At 46.0% G+C, this 21,485-nt stretch overlaps 1 pseudogene; it reads right to left on the bottom strand.

The window, feature by feature from the left end:
- Nucleotides 1–9,468: 9,468 nt before the first annotated feature.
- On the bottom strand, nucleotides 9,469–20,968 carry LOC141213586 (PIH1 domain-containing protein 1-like; annotated as a pseudogene).
- Nucleotides 20,969–21,485: the final 517 nt, after the last annotated feature.

Here is a 21,485-nt window from a genome sequence, read left to right as displayed (position 1 = left end):
CCCCTTGGAAGAGCAGTGGAGTTCAGAGTGGTTTAACAAGACGCTATTAATGCCCCTCAAAAGAGATGTGGAGGTCCCAGTAGCTTAACAAGACGGTTTTAATACCCCTTGGAAAAGTGGTGGAGGTCCCAGTAGCTTAACAAGACGGTTTTAATACCCCTCGGAAAAGTGGTGGAGGTCACAGTAGCTTAAGAAGACGCTTTTAATGCCCCTCAGAAGAAACGTGGAGATCCCAGTAGCTTAACAAGACGGTTTTAATGCCCCTTGGAAAAGTGGTGGAGGTCGCAGTAGCTTAACAAGACGCTATTAATGCCCCTCAGAAGAAACGTGGAGCTTCCAGCAGCTTAACATGACGGTTTTAATGCTCCTCAGAAAAGTGGTGGAGGTCCCAGTAGCTTAACAAGATGGTTTTAATGCCCCTCAGAAACGTAGTGGAGGTCCCAGTAGCTTAACAAGACTGTTTGAATGCCCCTTGGAAGAGACGTGGAGGTCCCAGTAGCTTAACTGGCCGGTTTAAATGCCCCTTGGAAAAGTGGTGGAGGTCACAGTAGCTTAACAAAACGCTATTAATGCCCCTCAGAAGAGACGTGGAGGTCTCAGTAGCTTAACAAGACGGTTTTAATGCTCCTCAGAAAAGTGGTGGAGGTCCCAGTAGCTTAACAAGACGGTTTTAATGCCCCTTGGAAAAGTGGTGGAGGTCGCAGTAGCTTAACAAGACGGTTTTAATGCCCCTTGGAAAAGTGGTGGAGGTCGCAGTAGCTTAACAAGACGGTTTGAATGCCCCTTGGAAGAGACGTGGAGGTCCCTGTAGCTTAACAAGACGGTTTGAATGCCCCTTGGAAGAGACGTGGAGGTCCCAGTAGCTTAACAAGACGGTTTTAATGCTCCTCAGAAAAGTGGTGGAGGTCCCAGTAGCTTAACAAGACGGTTTTAATGCCCCTTGGAAAAGTGGTGGAGGTCGCAGTAGCTTAACAAGACGGTTTGAATGCCCCTTGGAAGAGACGTGGAGGTCCCTGTAGCTTAACAAGACGGTTTGAATGCCCCTTGGAAGAGACGTGGAGGTCCCAGTAGCTTAACAAGACTGTTTTAATGCCCCTCGGAAAAGTGGTGGAGGTCACAGTAGCTTAACAAAACGCTTTTAATGCCCCTCGGAAGAGACGTGGAGGTCCAAGTAGCTTAACAAGACGGTTTGAATGCCCCTTGGAAGAGACGTGGAGGTCCCAGTAGCTTAACAAGACGGTTTGAATGCCCCTTGGAAGAGACGTGGAGGTCCCAGTAGCTTAACAAGACAGTTTTAATGCCCCTCGGAAAAGTTGTGGAGGTCACAGTAGCTTAACAAGATGCTTTTAATGCCTCTCAGAAAAGACGTGGAGGTCCCAGTAGCTTAACAAGATGGTTTGAATGCCCCTTGGAAGAGAAGTGGAGGTCCCAGTAGCTTAACAAGACGGTTTTAATGCTTCTCGGAAAAGTGGTGGAGGTCCAAGTAGCTTAAAAAGACGCTTTAACTGCCCCTCGAAAAAGTGGTGGAGGTCGCAGTAGCTTAACAAGACGATTTGAATGTCCCTTGGTAGAGACGTGGAGGTCCCAGTAGCTTAACAAGACAGTTTGAATGCCCCTTGGAAGAGACGTGGAGGTCCCAGTAGCTTAACAAGACGGTTTTAATGCCCCTCGGAAAAGTGGTGGAGGTCACAGTAGCTTAACAAGTCGCTTTTAATGCCCCTCAGAAGAGAAGTGGAGATCCCAGTAGCTTAACAAGACGGTTTGAATGCCCCTTGGAAGAGACGTGGAGGTCACAGTAGCTTAACAAGACGGTTAGAATGCCCCTTGGAAGAGACGTGGAGGTCACAGTAGCTTAACAAGATGGTTTTAATGCTCCTCGGAAAAGTGGTGGAGGTCCCAGTAACTTAACAAGATGCTTTTAATGCCCCTCGGAAAAGTGGTGGAGGTCCCAGTAGCTTAACAAGACGCTTTGAATGCCCCTTGGAAGAGACGTGGAGGTCACAGTAGCTTAACAAGATGGTTTTAATGCTCCTCGGAAAAGTGGTGGAGGTCCCAGTAGCTTAACAAGATGCTTTTAATGCCCCTCGGAAAAGTGGAGGTCCCAGTAGCTTAACAAGACGGTTTTAATGCCCCTTGGAAAAGTGGTGGAGGTCGTAGTAGCTTAACAAGACTGTTTGAATGCCCCTTGGAAAAGTGGTGCAGGTCCCAGTAGCTTAACAAGATGGTTTGAATGCCCCTTGGAAGAGACGTGGAGGTACCAGTAGCTTAAAAAGACGGTTTTAATGCCCCTCGGAAAAGTGGTGGAGGTCCCAGTAGCTTAACAAGACGGTTTTAATGCCCCTCGGAAAAGTGGTGGAGGTCCCAGTAGCTTAACAATACGCTTTTAATGCCTCTCAGAAGAGACGTGGAGGTCCCAGTAGCTTAACAAGACGGTTTGAATGCCCCTTGGAAGAGACGTGGAGGTCCCAGTAGCTTAACAAGACGGTTTTAATGCTTCTCGGAAAAGTGGTGGAGGTCCCAGTAGCTTAATAAGACGCTTTTAATGCCCCTCGAAAAAGTGGTGGAGGTCGCAGTAGCTTACCAAGACGGTTTGAATGCCCCTTGGAAGAGACGTGGAGGTCCCAGTAGCTTAACAAGACAGTTTGAATGCCCCTTGGAAGAGACGTGGAGGTCCCACTAGCTTAACAAGACGGTTTTAATGCCCCTCGGAAAAGTGGTGGAGGTCACAGTAGCTTAACAAGTCGCTTTCAATGCCCCTCAGAAGAGAAGTGGAGATCCCAGTAGCTTAACAAGACGGTTTGAATGCCCCTTGGAAGAGACGTGGAGGTCACAGTAGCTTAACAAGACGGTTAGAATGCCCCTTGGAAGAGACGTGGAGGTCACAGTAGCTTAACAAGATGGTTTTAATGCTCCTCGGAAAAGTGGTGGAGGTCCCAGTAACTTAACAAGATGCTTTTAATGCCCCTCGGAAAAGTGGTGGAGGTCCCAGTAGCTTAACAAGACGCTTTGAATGCCCCTTGGAAGAGACGTGGAGGTCACAGTAGCTTAACAAGATGGTTTTAATGCTCCTCGGAAAAGTGGTGGAGGTCCCAGTAGCTTAACAAGATGCTTTTAATGCCCCTCGGAAAAGTGGAGGTCCCAGTAGCTTAACAAGACGGTTTTAATGCCCCTTGGAAAAGTGGTGGAGGTCGTAGTAGCTTAACAAGACTGTTTGAATGCCCCTTGGAAAAGTGGTGCAGGTCCCAGTAGCTTAACAAGATGGTTTGAATGCCCCTTGGAAGAGACGTGGAGGTACCAGTAGCTTAAAAAGACGGTTTTAATGCCCCTCGGAAAAGTGGTGGAGGTCCCAGTAGCTTAACAAGACGGTTTTAATGCCCCTCGGAAAAGTGGTGGAGGTCCCAGTAGCTTAACAATACGCTTTTAATGCCTCTCAGAAGAGACGTGGAGGTCCCAGTAGCTTAACAAGACGGTTTGAATGCCCCTTGGAAGAGACGTGGAGGTCCCAGTAGCTTAACAAGACGGTTTTAATGCTTCTCGGAAAATTGGTGGAGGTCCCAGTAGCTTAATAAGACGCTTTTAATGCCCCTCGAAAAAGTGGTAGAGGTCGCAGTAGCTTACCAAGACGGTTTGAATGCCCCTTGGAAGAGACGTGGAGGTCCCAGTAGCTTAACAAGACAGTTTGAATGCCCCTTGGAAGAGACGTGGAGGTCCCACTAGCTTAACAAGACGTTTTTAATGCCCCTCGGAAAAGTGGTGGACGTACCAGTAGCTTAATAAGACGCTTTTAATGCCCCTCAGAAAAGTGGTGGAGGTCCCAGTAGCTTAACAAGACGGTTTGAATGCCCCTTGGAAGAGATGTGGAAGTCCCAGTAGATTAACAAGACGGTTTTAATGCTCCTCGGAAAAGTGGTGGAGGTCGCAGTAGCTTAACAAGACGCTTTTAATGCCCCTTACAAGAGCCATACAGTACAGCATTTTAAAAATATTATTCCCATTATTGGGGAGTGGGTCTCCCACAGTCTTTGCTTATGCCTTCCAAGCAAAAGCTGACAAAAATAAGGACGGAGGAACATTCAATAATGGCAACACGGACCACGGTCACCCTAGTGGTATAGTGGTGGTGGAGGCTGAGGATAAGGAGAAGAACATAAAACAGCCGAAATGAGGAAGCGTATACCCATGTGTGGGTGTGAAGCAGTGCATGTGAATACACCTTCCGAAATAACACAGTGGATTTGACTTTATGTTACTCTGCTGTCATTTGGTGGTGATGAGAAGTCTGGCCCAATCCAGCTACTGTTCATTTTGATAAGGGTCAGCTTGTCAGCATTGTCAGTTGACAGGCGAGTGCGCTTATCAGTTATAATTACCCCAGCAGCACTAAAAACACGCTCTAATAACACGCTAGCGGCAGGGCAGGCCAGGACCTCCAAGGCGTACAGAGCGATTTCATTCCAAGTGTCCAGCTTGGATACCCAATAATTAAAAGGCACAGAGGAATCACGGAGGACGCTGGTACGGTCGGCAAGGTACTCCCTCACCATCTTTTGAAACTTTCCACTGCTTGTGAGAGTACCCCGCGCCTCAGGGCCTGTAAGCTGGGCAGGTCTCAGAAAACTGTCCCAGAATGTTGACAGTGTTCCCCTGCCTCTGCTGGATTGGAGTTGCCTCTCTCTCGCTTGTACGCCTTGGTTGGTCAACGAACTGTGACCTCTGCCGCTAGCGTGTTCAGATGGGAATTTTTTTTTAACAGTTCTGCAGCAAGGGCCTTCTGGTACTGCCCCATTTTCGTAGACCTCTCCACCTCAGGAATAAGAGAGTGAAAGTTCTCCTTGTAGCGGGGGTCTAAAAGTGTCACCAACCAGTAATGACTGTCACCCAACATTTTGACAACGCGAGGGTCACGGTTAAGGCAGAGTAACATAAAGTCAGCCATGCGTGCCAGACTGGTAACGGGCAAGACTTCCGTGTCCTCACCAAGATGACGACTGACCATGCTCTCCTCCTCCTCCTCCCCCCCCCCCCCTGTCCTCAGGCCACCCACGCTGAACTGACAGTATGACAGTTGTACAGGTACTACCGTCTACAGCGCATGATACAAGCTCCTGTTCTTCCTCCTCCTCCTCTCCCTCATTGTCCCCCAATGCACGTTGGGATGAGATGAGGCTGGGCTGTGTGTAATCGACCGCTACGGCTTCTTGATCCATTTCATCATACTCTGGCTGCAATGCCTCCTCTTTAATTCTCTGCAGAGAGCATTGCAAAAGAAAGACAAGTGGAATGCTGACGCTAATGATGGCGTCATCGCCACTCACCATCTTGGTGGACTCCTCAAAGTTTGTCAAGATGGTACATACAGTACAGACCAAAAGTTTGGACACACCTTCTCATTTAAAGATTTTTCTGTATTTTCATGACTATGAAAATTGTACATTCACACTGAAGGCATCAAAACTATGAATTAACACATGTGGAATTATATACTTAACAAAAAAGTGTGAAACAACTGAAAATATGTCTTATATTCTAGGTTCTTCAAAGTAGCCACCTTTTGCTTTGATGACTGGTGCTTTGCTGCCATGTGCTTGATCATGCTGGTGGTGGTCAGGCTGGTAGTTTTGTCACCCCTGCTGATGCTGGCATGGCAGGTGGTACAAATGGCCTTTTTGGGGATATCAGCAGAGTCTTTAAAAAAATTCCAGACTCTGGAAGACCTACAGGTTGTACTGGCAACGTCCCTCGTGTTGGTGTTACGGGGAACTGTTGCCGGCCTTCTGTGTGCGGCCACCACACTGCTTTTTTCTGCCTGTTGGGGTACTCTGCCTCCCTCACCCTGTCTGCTGCTGGCCTCGCTCTGCATGTCCTCCTGCCACATTGGGTCAGTTACTAGATCATCCACCACCTCCTCCTCTTCCACTTGCGCACCACGATCCTCCTCCTCACTTCCTGGCAATTGTGTCTCGTCATCGTCAACCTCTTGTGACAAATTGCCAGCGTTGACTTCCTCTGGCCGTGGCTGTTCAAATATTTGGGCATCTCTACATGGGATCTCCTCTTCCACCACTTCAAGCGGAGCAGGCGAGGGGCACAAATCTGGAAATGGACCAGTGAACAGCTCTTCAGAGTGTCCAAGTGTGGGATCAGTTGCTGTCTGACGACACTCGGCATGGTGGGAGGGAGGAGCATCAGGGTGAGGAGGAGTATGCGGTCGAGACTCATGGCTACTAAGAGTTGACCGTGTGGAAGACAGACCGGAGGTGGTGGTGCCCAGGTAACTGGAAGTATTATCTGCTATCCAATTAATAACCTGTTCACACTGATCTGGTGTTGTTCTGTGCTTCCCTAGTAATTCGGTCAAGAAGTGGGAGCGAGAAGATATGGCTGTTGGTTGTGGCACATTTTCACCTTGGCCACGGCCCCGTCCTCTGCATGCACCATCACCAGAACGTCCACTTCCATGTCCCTTGCCACGCGCCTTGCCCATTGTAAAGTAAGTAAAATAGCTTACACTCGCACCATCAATGGAAAAAGGGTAATAAAGTAGATTAGAACCGTGGAAGAGGAAAACCACAGTTCTATTTCTCTGGCCTACACCCGACTCTTTTAAACAATCTGAACAATCAGGGAGAAACTATTACTGTTTTTCTTTACGGAAAAAATACCAAAAGGTGAATAATAGAGATTTTTTACCGTGGAATGGCAAAACCACAGTTATTGTTTACTGGGGTATACCAGAAAATTTTAAATAGATATATTTGTGTCTGAACAATCAGGAGACAGTACTGTTTTTCTTTACAGCAAAAAATGCAAAAAAGCAGGATAATACAGAGATTTGACCCGTGGAACTGCAAAACCACACTTGTATTTCTCGGGCCTACACCAGACTATTTTCAACAGATATATTTGTGTCTGAACAATCAGGAGACACTACTACTGTTTTTCTTTGTGGCAAAAAATGCCAAAAGCAGGATAATAGAGATTTTTTACCGTGGAACAGCAAAACCACAGTTATAATTTACTGGTGTATACCAGACTATTTTCAACAGATATATTTGTGTCTGAACAATCAGGAGATACTATTAGTTTTTTTTTTTACGGTGACACATATTACGATAACTTGCACCCATAGTGCAAAAAAACCAAAAACCCTAAAAAAACACAATGGGTTCAACCGTACTCAAATTGTTAACTAGGAGCAATGATTAGTGTGAATAATATAATATTTTGATTGGAGATGATCCAACCTCTGGTTCCACCACTGATCCTGAGAATGAAGGAATGGGGAACCTATCAGCTTTTTTTTTTCCTGCACAGCTGTGCTCCCAACCACCCACAGTGCAAAAAAAAAAAACCTAAAAAAACAATAGGTATAGCCGTACTCAAATTGATAATTGGGAGCAGCGATTAGTGTGAAGGATATAATATTGTGATAGGCGATGTTCCATCCACTGATTCTGAGAAAGAAGGAATGGGGAACCTATCAGCTTTTTTTCCTGCACAGCTGTGCTCCCACCCATTGCGCAAAAATACCCTAAAAAAATGCACGTACTCAAATTGTTAATTGGGAGCAATGATGAGTGTGAAGGGATATAATATCTTGATTGGCGATGGTCCGACCTGTGGTTCCGCCACCGATCCCAAGAATGAAGGAATTGAGAACCTGTAAGCTTTTTGTTTCTTGCACAGCTGTGCTCCCAACCACCCACCCATAGTGCAAAAAATAAAAAAAACTATAGATCCAACTGTACTCAAATTGTTAAATTGGGAATGTGAAAAAAATAATGCATCCACTTCTTTCTAAATTAGGCTGTCAGACCCCCAAGAATGACATCCTAGTAATATGCCATGACTTATACCTCTTTAAATGTATGCAAAGGATAAACCTGGATATCCAGGTATACGTTCTATTGATTGAATTCTATAAGGGCCTATTTCCACACGTAAATGTGTATCTGCTACGGACATGAATGATCGGCTGCAGCCCTTCCACTTGGCCAGTCAATGGATCCGCAAATCACAACAAGTAATTCAAGGAAATGGAAAAGTAACAAAAAAAAATTCTAGTAACATTGCATAGCGTACCGGCGATTGCGCTATTTAACTTGCCATCAGTGATTGACAGCATATAAATGGTTAAACAGCAGTGATTGACGCTTCGCTCTGGCCGCTGCTGTTACAGCAAGATGTCAGCTGTGTAGGATGGGGGCTCTGCTCCTGAGCCCACCCGAAACAGCAATCCAATGGACGGTTTCACACACCACATTATCCAGTGGTGTTTAATTTGCTTTTCTATTTAGGAAACAAAACCGTTTTAATAACGTTTTCCTTCTCTGGTATCTAGGAGCCATTTCAGCTATTTGTAAAGGGAATCTGTCAGCAGGTTTTTCTTGGCTATTCTGAGAGCAGCATGATGGGGTGAGCGCCACACTAGGAGTAGGACCACCGAGCCCAGAGCTATTGCAAGACGTGCAGACAATATATACCAGGTATGAATGAATCCAATACAACATTATTGTTACTTGGGAATTAACCTACTTGGATATAATACATCCCTTGATATGTATATACCAAAAGGTCATTATCTTGGGAATGCCTATATTGGCTTTTATTATTTGGGATTATATCCTTTTACTATGTGACCTAGGATATACTATCAGTATGCATTAGCACAATTGGAGCTACTACTATTTAGCCCTGGTGTCTCTGCAATTCAAATATTTACATTATACCTCCTCACTATTATATGGTATTACTATATATATGTGTGTGCTCTTTTCTTTGCCGCCATGTACCCAAATTATTATAATAAAGGTCTTTTTTAACACATTGACCCCTTGTCGGATGTACTATATATTGGTTGTTGTTGAGAGCAGCATGATGTAGAGACAAAGACCCCTTACAGGTCTTTTATTAGCAGAAGATTATCACTAGAGGACTAGTAAACCTGCTGCCAGGTAGTCCAACCACGCCCCCCACCACTGATTGGCAGTTTATATACAGTGTACACAGAAAGCGGCCAATCAGAGGTGTGGGTGGGGTTATTATACAGAGCTCAGCATTCAGAGATCTGCATGAGAAAAAAAAACCTGCAATTTTATCAAAATAACACCAAGCAGCCCAGTAAGTGATACATAGTTGGAATCAGGGCCTCGGATTATGCTGCTCTCAAATGAGATAGCAAAAACCTGCTGACATATTCCATTTAAAGGGGCAGCTGCTACTAAATCCAGACATGGTGCAAAATGTAAATTCTGCTGCAGATTTACTGCTGTAGATTTTTAATTCCTAAAAATCCCTGTAGATTCAGAGGATCTCAACCTTTTCAATGCAAATTATTTTCAAGACTTATTCACAGATATTATGAAATATTACAGTAGAAATAAAAAAAAAAAAAGCACAATACCTAAACCCCCTCCTTGGGAAAAATATACGGCAAGTATAAGAAAGACAAAAATTTATTCTGGAGTCATATTGAAGTGTAAATAGAATTGTAACCATACAATGTAAACAGCAGCGAATGTAAGTAGGATCCACTGGATCTATATAAGAGGAACGCTTTCCAAAGCCGATCTTCTGAGCCCACCGCTATGCTGGCTGGACCGGCATTGTGATCGTCAGCACCTGGAATATACGTCACATTTTACTGCAGCTCATAGAACCAAATGATAAGACGCAGAGCAGTGCGAGGCTTGTGACTCGCTATACACAAAATATACGACATGTTTGATGAATGGCATAAAGGAAAGCCGATGCATTCAGATGTCTCTGGGCAACTATATGTTGTGATAGATAAGTTCCTGTCAGGATGAGGGGCAGCATCCTATCTGCTCACTCATCATGACAGGTTTACAACATGTTGACTCATGGACGTGATCAGTCAGTCAATCAATGACAGATGCACGTTCTTGATTCCGACAGGTAGGTCAGAGATGTCCGTCTCAATCAGTTTACCTTCACCCATCTAGGATGGATGGCTGCTGACATCGTTGGCCATTATGTCCATATGCAATTATTATCCCCTAATTGTGATGTACAGTACAAATTTATATTGTGGTACCGTGTTAGCCAGAAAATTTGATGGAAATAATTTTATGCCCAAAAATGGCAAAAGTATTCTCGGAGTGATACCTTTATTGGCTAACCAGAAAAAAAATATATATATGCAAACTTACAGAGCACACAGGCTCCTTCTTCAGGCAGGATTACAAATGTTAAGAATTCATGTGTAATATTGCCTGAAGAAGGAGCCTCTGTGCTCTGAAAGCTTGCATATATTTTTTTTTTCTGGTTAGCCAATAAAGGTATCACTCCAAGAATACTTTTGCCATTTTTGGGCATAAAAGTATTCACATAGAATTATCCCCTAATTAAAAGAATTTATTTTTGCTAAATAAATGTATACATTTTTTAAAATTTTATTTTATACATTTTCTCAGAGAACCTCTTTAAGAAGATGGTTTCAGAATGGGCTATAAGACATGTCCAGCTTTGCTTTCTTGTCTCACCTTACTGTCCTTCTTGAACTGAGCTCCACTTTGTTCTTGGATGATATTGTAAGGAATGAAGACGTCTAGATGATACAAATCGGGACGTCTGACTATTCTGTCTTCACCCAAGTCCAACACAAGAGATCTAGCAGAAGACTGTAAAGAGAAGACCAGCGTGGTAACAACGCTTATGTCGCTGAATGCTTCTGTACGGGAAAGAAAGTTGTAACCAACAAGTGCACAAAAATCTAAACTTTTATCTTGATACGTGGCCAACTAGAAGTTACTGTGTAGCTCCACACGTCTCCTACATTAAATCTGACACGTGGAGGAACTGCTCACAGAAAAGGCTTCAAATATTTTTTAGGATTCACACTGCATTAAAAGGGGTTGTCCACCACTTTAATACTAATGGAATATCCTTAGGATAGGTCATCAATATTAAAGTGCCAGGCAACCCCTTTAAGTGAGGCATAATGAATGGTACCAGAATTTCACATAATGTAGCCTTCATTAGGCAGAAGGCCCACTCGGTTATATGAAGAAATCTGGGGTCCCCAAAAGCAAACCCAGTAATCACCAGATTCCCGTGTGGTGACTACTTAATCTGCTTTTTGGGAAGACCAGAACTGACCCCTATATTTAACCAAGTGGGTCCCCTCAAACTACATTATCCTGTCTGATGAAGGCTACATTAGCTGAAACATTCTTCATCTTCATTATGCCTCATTTAACGCAATGTGAATCATGGACATGAGAAAAATCAAATTAAAAAATAAATACATTTAAAGCATTTTCTGTGCGATTCCTCCAAATGTCGCATTAATATAGAAAAAATAAAGAGCGGCGTGTTCTACACTATTGCAACAAGCCTCTTTCATCATTTATATCATCATTATAACATCATTTATATGCACCAGCACCATGGAATCAATGGCACTATATAATTAAATAATAATAATAATATATACATCTTCCCACCAGCTTGTTTTCCCTCTATCTCCTCTCTGGATCTATGAAGCCAGAACTGTCAAAGAAGAGGTGATGGTGGAGATGGAGGGGAAACAAGCAGGGGGGAGGCTTATATAAATGACTGGTCCCGCCGTGAAGCACTGGGCGTCTGTGCTTGGTTTGAACAGTCGTTCTCTGCTGACAGAGTCGTTTACAGAGATCTTCTTTCCCATTCCAACAGCTTGCAAACAACCCACCATGGTATGAAAAAAAAATTATATCATCATCATCCAGCAAATGTGTCACAGCTGCCAGCAATTGGCTACTGTGGACACATCAAAGCTGTGATGATAAAAGTTGGCAGAGGAGGACCGGTAGCACGAGGTTGGCACAGACTTTTAATAAGGGAAGACTATTGGAAATCACATGAAATGCAAAAAGGTCACAATCCTAAACCACATCTAAGGGTCTCACCATTTTAGGTAAAGAGATTTCAGCCACCAGAAAACTTAGGTGTCCTACAGGAGGTTCCGCCACAATCATGTAATCTGGTTTCACGGGTGAACTGATAAAAAAAAGGAAGGCAGCAGTATATTGCAAGGGTACACCATCAATTTATGATCTGTTGGGGTCGATCTCTAATATAATAAAGGGGCACTGATGCTGGTAATGAGGAACAGCCCCTTTCACAGTCATTCCCTGCACATTGGCATCATGGCCTCCACTGTGCAGCGGAACGACAGCATAGATCCAGCAAAGTGAATGGGCTTAGCTGCAGTTCTCCTGCACAGTGAAAATCCGGGTAGCTGCCCCACACCAGCATATTCTTTAAAAAGGGCAGCAGGGTTACTTCCAGGCTGCAGCCCCCTTATTCTTGGAGTCCAAGAAGTTGGATATCCTATATCTTTTGTAAGATGGGATTCTAAAAAAAGTAAATGCATGCATTAAACCTCAAAGTAACCCAAACCTTTCAACTTCTGAGATGAGGGACTTGCTTGGAGTTAGCTGGGAGGGTCTGTAGGAAAAAAATAAAGAACATAAAGGCATAATAGTTAAAACAAAAAAACAAAACAATGTCCACATTGTTCTTGCACCATAACAAGCCATTCTGCAACTTCCCCCATCTGTTGGGTACAACCCATCACCACGAGGAGTGGCGCTCCCCCATCTGTTGGGTATAACCCATCACCATGAGGAGTGGCGCTCCCCCATCTGTTGGGTATAACCTATCACCTCAAGGAGTGGCGCTCCCCCATATGTTGGGTATAACCCATCACCACGAGTAGTGGCACTCCCCCATCTGTTGGGTGTAACCCATCACCACGAGGAGTGGAGCTCCCCTATCTGTTGGGTGTAACCCATCACCACGAGGAGTGGCACTGCCCCATCTGTTGGGTATAACCTATCACCAGGAGGAGTGGCGCTCCCCCATCTGTTGGGTGTAACCCATCACCACGAGGAGTGGCGCTGCCCCATCTGTTGGGTATAACCTATCACCAGGAGGAGTGGCGCTCTTCATACTTTGTGTACCTAGAGGAAATGTGGTATTATAAGACATCCAATCAATTGAATGGCGGACCATGTACTGCATGGATGAGCGAGGAACATCAGAGAAGAAGCCGCCGATGCTCAACAGCAGCCTACTCTGTCGTCTTTTACAGACTGTATGCCATAGACTTGTACCTTAGAGTTGGGACTTACCCCATTATGTCCATTTCCTGAATCATCGGTTTTGATTTGGTTCTGATATTCTGTTCAAAAATGGATCCCAGGAACTTCCGATTTTTCAGCATTTTCCACTCTGAAGGGAAATCATAGATGATTAACAGGGTCGGACTGGAACTGAAACTCAGGCCTGGCATGTGAGAGCACGCAGGCCCGCCCGACGCGCGTTGAATGTGGAATATTTTCGAGAATGATTTGGGTATATGTCACAATAAAAATTGCAGCAAACTGCACTTTATCATCGATAGACAAAAACTGGCATAATGTAAAATATAAACTTCCCTCCAGGAAAATGTTAATTTCTTTCAACTGGAGGGACGGACATATTTGTAATATAGAGCTCCAAGTTCCCAAAAATGCTATGTTTGTTAGTACCAGGAAAAGCAGGAAAAGTGAATCCTTGAAGATTTGAAGCAGTTTCATGTCTATTCTTTCAGTATTTTTGCAGCGTTTCTAAAGAACGGGAAAAAAAATCTCAAAAAATGCAATTTCAAGGGGATTTTCCTGCTGAGCGACACACTTTTAGTGCAGAAATGTTCTTCCCTTTCTTTTTTGTTTATATTTTGTGTTATACACTAGTGGCCAAAATTGAGGCAACACCTTCAGTTTTTCACCATCACCAATATTTAATGGAAGTTTTCACTGACCTACTTACTTGTACACACGCCCTCTTCTGCGATATGTATTCTATGTTGGTTTATAGTGACCTGGGTGTGATTTAAGACAGATATTGTGCGATTAAAATTCGGTTTTTATATTTTAATGCCAGTTTGTCATCAGAAGGTAAGCAATTACATGTTTTCGTTCTCAAAGTGTGTAAGCGGTTTCAAGAGACTGGTTCGATAAAGAATAAAGCAGGTAGAGAAAGGAAGAAGGCTACAAGTCCTCAGACTGATAGAAGAATTGTTAGAATCGCCCTAAATAACAGGAAATAAACTGCTGTTAACATCAAGGAGATTGTCAACACCGGAGTGACAGTGTCTGATCGGACGGTTCGACGACGACTGGTAAATGCGGGGTTAAGAGCCAGAATACCAGGTAAAAAGCCATTTCTGAAAACCTCACAGCGTCAGAAACGTCTGCAGGGGCCAAAGAACATTGTAAATGGACCATTGAACAATGGAGAAATGTTATATGGAGCGATGAGACACGCATATCCATCTTTGGCAGCGACGGTGTCCGCTACGTTCGACGACGACCTGGAGAGGACTGGTTGCCAGAGGGTACAGTACCCACCATGAAGCCTCCTCTGAGTGTTATGGTAGGGGGCTGCGTGTCCAGAGATGCAGGTGGTCGGCTGCAGGTAATTGAAGAAACAGTTAATGCTGAAAAGTACATCAAGGAAGTCCTTCAGCCTAAACTCATTCCTTCGGCACGTGATGTATTTGGTGAAGGGACACCGTTTATTTTAAGATGGAGCCCCATGCCATACAGCTAAAAAATGTCTCTCTTGGTTCAAGGACAAAAATGTCCAGCTATTGAATTGGCCAGGAAACAGCCCAGATCTCAATCCTATTGAGAATCTCTGGGCTCGGCTCAAAAGAGCGGTGTCAAAACAGCGGGCTTCACACAAGCAGGAACTCATTGCAGCCATCATCAAATCATGGCTTCATATCATCACACCATCTGATTTACACAAACTGGTAGATAGCATGCCAAGTAGATGCCAGGCCGTCATCAAGGCCGAGGGCTATCCAACTGAGTATTAACATTTAGTGTTAGATATGAAAACAGGACAAATCAATGGCTTTTCTCCCACAGTCATCTGAGTGACAATAGTGTCCAATTTGTTGACAAATGAACAAATTTCCTGCTAATATTGTGTTTCTATATGAGATTTTATTTCTACTTAAAAACTTTACTGTGAAATCAAAAACATTCATGAAATTTGTATTGGTATTGGCAAAATGCTAAAAATTCATAAATCTTGGGGTTGTTGCCTCAATTTTGGCCACTAGTGTATAGAGTTCCTCAGTATATTTATATGTTGTCCCCCATCACCTTTTTCATCTCTCCTTACAAGTATGCCTTGTATCTTAACTAAAACATGGTAGTAAGTAGCATATTAAACCCTTTTATAATGGGTAGTGTAGAATCGCTGCATATTTCAGGGTTATGCGCTCCTGAGGACTCATTAGTGCTGCCCTCCTCAGGCGAAACCTGGTTGTGATATAATATGGGGCTAGCCGGTCTCACCTACCAGTTTGGGTCACAAACCCTTTTTCGTTTGCTTTGATGATTTACTCATTGTTTATTACGTTTACACCCCAAATCTCTCCTAATCCTGGAGATCAAACCTATGAAAGCAATTTATGAATGATCGTAACACCTCTATGAAGGGTAATTATCATCTCCTTCATAAATATACATTTATATGTATAAATACATATGTGGTCAATGCATAGTACTGGCACATGACTTATCACTTTCCAGGACCTTACAAAGCACCAGGAACATTCATAACAAGAGGAGGTGAAGCGATTCTGGCAACTTAATAGGAAAGGATTCTTTACAGTTAGAGCAGTCAGACTGTGGAATGCCAACCACAAGATATAGTAATGGCAGATAGCATAACAGCATTTATAGAAGGGCTGGATACTTCTTTAACAAAACATGACATTGTGGGTTATAAATAATCTAGTAATAGAAAATGTATAACTTTGGAGATAGACCTAGGACATTAAAGTTCAAACTTTTTCAACCTATGTAACTATGCAAGTATGCAGAATGCACATTAGGAAAATGCTTGAAATGCAATTCCCTATAATATTATTTTACAAGTAATTTCCTCTTAATTTTCTGCTTTGTAAAGTGCTAGTTATAAGCACAATCTATGGATCTAAAAAGTGCAAAACACTCCTGAAACACTTGTACGTATGTTCTATAATCTGTATTTCTTATGGTGCCTAAGGGAAGCCGTAATGATAAGACTCCTGCTTGGTATCAAGTACAATTATTTGCCTCCATAATGAAAGTGAATTACCAATGATGAAAGGGTTAATACTTGGACCCTGCATCAGTAATAGCCCTTGTAGTAACCATGACAACTATTGTGAGGGCATAAACAAGTGTCATAAAGAAGATTCCATAAAAGAATGCCGCACTGCCATGATCAGCGCCATTACTGATGATGCGCCTGAGGACCTTGAGCTTGACCACCCCACGTAATGTGCCAACGTTGGTGTAATTTGGAGGTTCTAGCAGGGAAAGGGGTTGTCTTCTTAGACACCCCGGGGGCATGGGAAGGTAACAGAGGGGGGGTCCCCAAAACAGGATCCCCTTCTGTTACTATGTACAAAGAGCTGCTCTTCTTTGGGAGTTCATGGATGGATCCTTGACTTTAATGGGTGATAAATTGGGAGGGGGGGGATACTCATCCTATTAGGGGTTATCCATAATGAGCAACCCCTGTAACCAAGTGCCCAACTTCTTGAGAGACGGAGCTGGATCTGTAAGGGAGAAGTGGTAGATCCACCTGGGAAATCAGATCAACTAAATTCGTTCCAGCAATAAATGTGGTGACAGATATCGCAGCTATCACATTAATAGTCTATATTTGTTATGTCGTTCTCTGTAAATATGTGCAAATTCTAAAACTCCGTCATATATCGGCACTAACTCTTTAAGCCCAAGGGAAGGGCAGCCCTCGAGCCATGGTTCCCTAGAGGTTTCCTCCACAGGGGGTTTTCCTCTCCTGAGCGCTGGAGGGTGACTCTTCGTGAGTCGAGGGTTGTGCCATTTTCGGTGTCATGTAAATTTAAATAAAGTTGAGAATGTTTGACACCTAATTGCAATGATTTGTGTATTTATTTTGTATGTGTCTGATTCATTTTGTTTGGGAGTCGGGGTCCATCACACATCACTGAGTCATACGTCTGGACATCTGCCGCCAGCAGTTTTGCCCCAGGGGTTGCCCCTGCTCTGGGGAGTTTGATGGAGCAGAGAAGACAAGAATTACAGCACTCATCCTCAGAATAAGGACTTCTATTACAGTACTACAAGCAGCTTCCTCACCTCATTCACACAGTGAGTATTTTGGGCACTAATTTACAGCAGTATTTGTAAGCTGAAGACCAGAGGGGAACAAACACAGTGAAAAATAGTAACTGAAACACTTTCACCTCTTCTGTTTTGGATCCACTCCTGGCGTCTGCTAACAAATACTGATGCAAAATATCGCCATGGAAGTGCCCTAAATTCTTACTGACTGATTTGACTGTTTGAGTTGCAGTCAAGCAACAGAGGTTGCAAGCGTTAAAGGAGTTTTCTGGTATCAAAAACCCCTGTCCCCCTTGCCATTTTTCTCTATCCTGAACCTGTGCTTCCTGCCCCGATCTCAGACTGTCTGACCTAGTCCTTGTCTTCGCTCTCCTGTGTCTGGTACCCTGGTACCTCCGGAATGCTGCTGCAGTCCCGGGGACTGCACTGAAGTTGTACCTGGTGTCTACTGGCGGCCCAGTCTATCCTCACCACCAAAGGTTCTAGTGGAGACCCAGTAGACACCTAGTCACAACCCTCCCGTGGGGCAGTGGGTCCATATCCACCAGTGTTACACCCACATAGCAAATGTGGTACCAATATTCAAGAACGGGATAATATCTGAGCCTGGAATTTATAGGCAGGTAAGTTTAACTTGTACTGTGGGCAACATCTTTGAGGGTTTTCTAAGAGATACTAACCTGGAGCACCTCAATAAGAATAACCTAAACATATGATTATGAGGGATCTGTCCTGCAAACTAATCTGAAAAGATTCTATGGGGAGGTAAGTTCTAGGTTGGACCAGGGAAACTTAGTGGTTTTCGTCTATCTGGACTTTTCAAAGGCATTTGATACAGTGCCATACAACAGGTTAGTACATAAAAATGTTCAATATATTATATGGTAAACTTGCTCCACGAAAGAACAAGTCCTTGTGTTGGAAAAATCAAGGAAAATATCAGTGATGCGGTCGTTACCTCTTGACAGCTCCATTTCGTACTTGTTCTCTAGTCCCTCCATGGCCACGGTGATAAAAAATTCCCTGAGAAGCTCATTATTCTAATAAAAAAAATACAAAGTAAGGAGCTGACACAAAGGAGAGCAGACAGCTCGTATGTCGGAATAAGCAATTGCAGTTACCTTAATTTTCTCAAAGAAGGTGCCATTAATCACTATGTCGTACGCCGTGCAGCCGCCTCCACCTGTAGGACAAAGTGCACCAGGATTTAGATACTTTGCGATGCCGAATCAATCCATTGACCTTAGTTGGGCTGCTATGAATAATTAGCATAAGTTCTTAAAGGGGAATCCAAGTAGTGGGCAATCCCTTTAAGTCCCAAATCTAAACCAAAAAAGTTCAAAAGACAACAACACACTTTATTCCGCAGACTAAAAGTGGACCTACCAGAACCTGTGGAGACGGCACCTTTGATCATTGAGGATTAGTAAGTTGTAATACTTGCTATTTTATCCCCTTTAAGGATATCTCTGGACTACCCCTTTAAAAAGAGACGTGCTGTATTAAAAAAAAACGTACTATTATCAACTTCAATGTGGGGCTCTCCAAGGCTCATGGGGACTCGATAGCCGGAGGGATCATCAGATTCCAGGATGCTGACTAACTCCTGCTCCGTCAGGTCCGGGGGCGCTGAGATCTGGTTCGACTTGCAGATGTTAATAAAGATTTTGGTATTTTTGGATGTGCGAGTTTTAATGCAGAAACCTACCAGAAATAAAATCAAAAAGTGAACAAAAACACAATAAAATCGGCAAAAGCCAAGCAGCATTTACATGTAACCAACTGTATAAGAAAAAACAATGTGACCCCCCACGTTGGTTGCATCATGTGACCGTTGCAGTCAATAAGACCCCACTGCCCCACTGTGGTATCTGTCACATAATATGCACAAAGTAATCTGGATAATAATCAGAGGATGCCCATCTCACCCGGCTGGGGTCTGATCTCTCTGCTTTCTGGTAAGTTCGGTATTCTGCTCTGTATCTCCTGTTTGGCCTGAAATGAGGCAACAAGTGAGAATCAGTGAGTAACATGAACAGGATGGTTCTGCAAACAGAGTTTTCCTGCACCAAAATAGTACAACTGTGAGGGGTCTAAAGCCAACAATACACATTAGGTAAATGTTGGAGACTGCAGCGCCCCCGGCGGCTGACGGAGGAGACATTCACCCGGTGATTGCTGGCCTCTCCAATTCATCTTCGTACCTTCATCAGCATCTGTTCATACAGCGCTTCCTCTATGTTTGTGTTCATTTCTGCAGACAGCAGCGACTTGTCATACGCCATTTTTTCGGTCAAAGACAGAAGCTCAGGGATCTTGTTTTATACGAGAAAACCTGAAAAATGAAAATATGTATTAATCTTCTCCACAGACAACGACAAGGGGAGAGTGCGGGAGCCCGACAGCCCACGACACGAGGGGGTGCGGGAGCCCGACAGCCCACGGCACGAGGGGGTGCGGGAGCCCGACAGCCCACGGCACGAGGGGGTGCGGGAGCCCGACAGCCCACGGCACGAGGGGGTGCGGGAGCCCGACAGCCCACGGCACGAGGGGGTGCGGGAGCCCGACAGCCCACGGCACGAGGGGGTGCGGGAGCCCGACAGCCCACGGCACGAGGGGGTGCGGGAGCCCGACAGCCCACGGCACGAGGGGGTGCGGGAGCCCGACAGCCCACGGCACGAGGGGGTGCGGGAGCCCGACAGCCCACGGCACGAGGGGGTGCGGGAGCCCGACAGCACACGGCACGAGAGGGTGCGGGAGCCCGACAGCCCACGGCACGAGGGGGTGCGGGAGCCAACAGCCCACGACACGAGGGGGGGGCGCGGGAGCCCGACGGCCCACGACACGAGGGGGGGGCGCGGGAGCCCGACGGCCCACGACACGAGGGGGGGGCGCAGGAGCCCGACGGCCCACGACACGAGGGGGGGGCGCGGGAGCCCGACGGCCCACGACACGAGGGGGGGGCGCGGGAGCCCGACGGCCCACGACACGAGGGGGGGGCGCGGGAGCCCGACGGCCCACGACACGAGGGGGGGGCGCGGGAGCCCGACGACCCACGGCACGAGGGGGTGCGGGAGCCCGACAGCCCACGACACGAGGGGGTGCGGGAGCCCGACAGCCCACGACACGAGGGGGAGCGGGAGCCCCGACAGCCCACGACACGAGGGGGAGCGGGAGCCCCGACAGCCCACGACACGAGGGGGAGCGGGAGCCCCGACAGCCCACGACACGAGGGGGAGCGGGAGCCCCGACAGCCCACGACACGAGGGGGAGCGGGAGCCCCGACAGCCCACGACACGAGGGGGAGCGGGAGCCCCGACAGCCCACGACACGAGGGGGAGCGGGAGCCCCGACAGCCCACGACACGAGGGGGTGAGGGAGCCTGACAGCCAACGACACGAGGGGGTGCGGGAGCCCGACAGCCCACGACACGAGGGGGGGGCGCGGGAGCCCGACAGCCCACGACACGAGGGGGGGGCGCGGGAGCCCGACAGCCCACGACACGAGGGGGGGCGCGGGAGCCCGACAGCCCACGACACGAGGGGGGGCGCGGGAGCCCGACAGCCCACGACACGAGGGGTGCGGGAGCCTGACAGCTGACGACACGAGGGGGTGCGAGACCCTGACAATATTGGGAGTGGGATTCTGCACACCTACAGCTAGCTACTTATTGTCCTGAATGTAGTAATCACCTTGGCACATTCCCATCTTCTTACCTGTAGTACAGACGCCAAACACCACTACTCTGACTGCAATCACCCAGCTACAGCGTCACCGCGCCTCAGCAACAGGGGAGCGTCTAGATTGGAGTTGATGTCTTGAGGGGGAGGAGCGAGTTCATGGAATCATGATGTCACCAGAAGGGGCGGAGTCTTCTCAGTCCAGTGGACACTATTCCCCCTGCAGCTGCAGCAGTGTGCACATTGTGCCGGGACAGGAGGACTGGTGATGAGGAGCTCGTGTTCAGCGTTGTGCTGTGAGGACTGAGGCGGGGAGAACTGACCATGTGAATAAATGCTGTGCTGGCATAAAGGGGGGTGGTGTGAGGGGCATCCAGGGGGCTGTGTGGGTGGTGTGAGGGGGCCAGGGGTAGCGGCAATTCTGCTGCAGAAACACTTAAAAACACATGGTAGAAGGTCTGCCATGTTCCCCAATGATAATCCGCATGTGCTCTGCACATGCTGCGGAAATTTCCGCTGCGGATTATCATTGCGGAAAAAAACGCAGCACTAACAATTATTTTGCGGAAGCGCGGCGCTTTCGCCGCCATTGACTTGCATTGGAACACATGGAATCCGCATCACTGGATCTGTACATGCAGAA

This window comes from Phyllobates terribilis, unplaced genomic scaffold (genome assembly GCF_046119375.1).
Source record: "Phyllobates terribilis strain yellow unplaced genomic scaffold, ASM4611937v1 Scaffold_197__1_contigs__length_3575590, whole genome shotgun sequence".
In the NCBI taxonomy this organism is placed as follows: domain Eukaryota; kingdom Metazoa; phylum Chordata; class Amphibia; order Anura; family Dendrobatidae; genus Phyllobates; species Phyllobates terribilis.
Note: the sequence above shows the minus strand (reverse complement) of the source record. Positions and strands in the feature narration are given on the sequence as shown.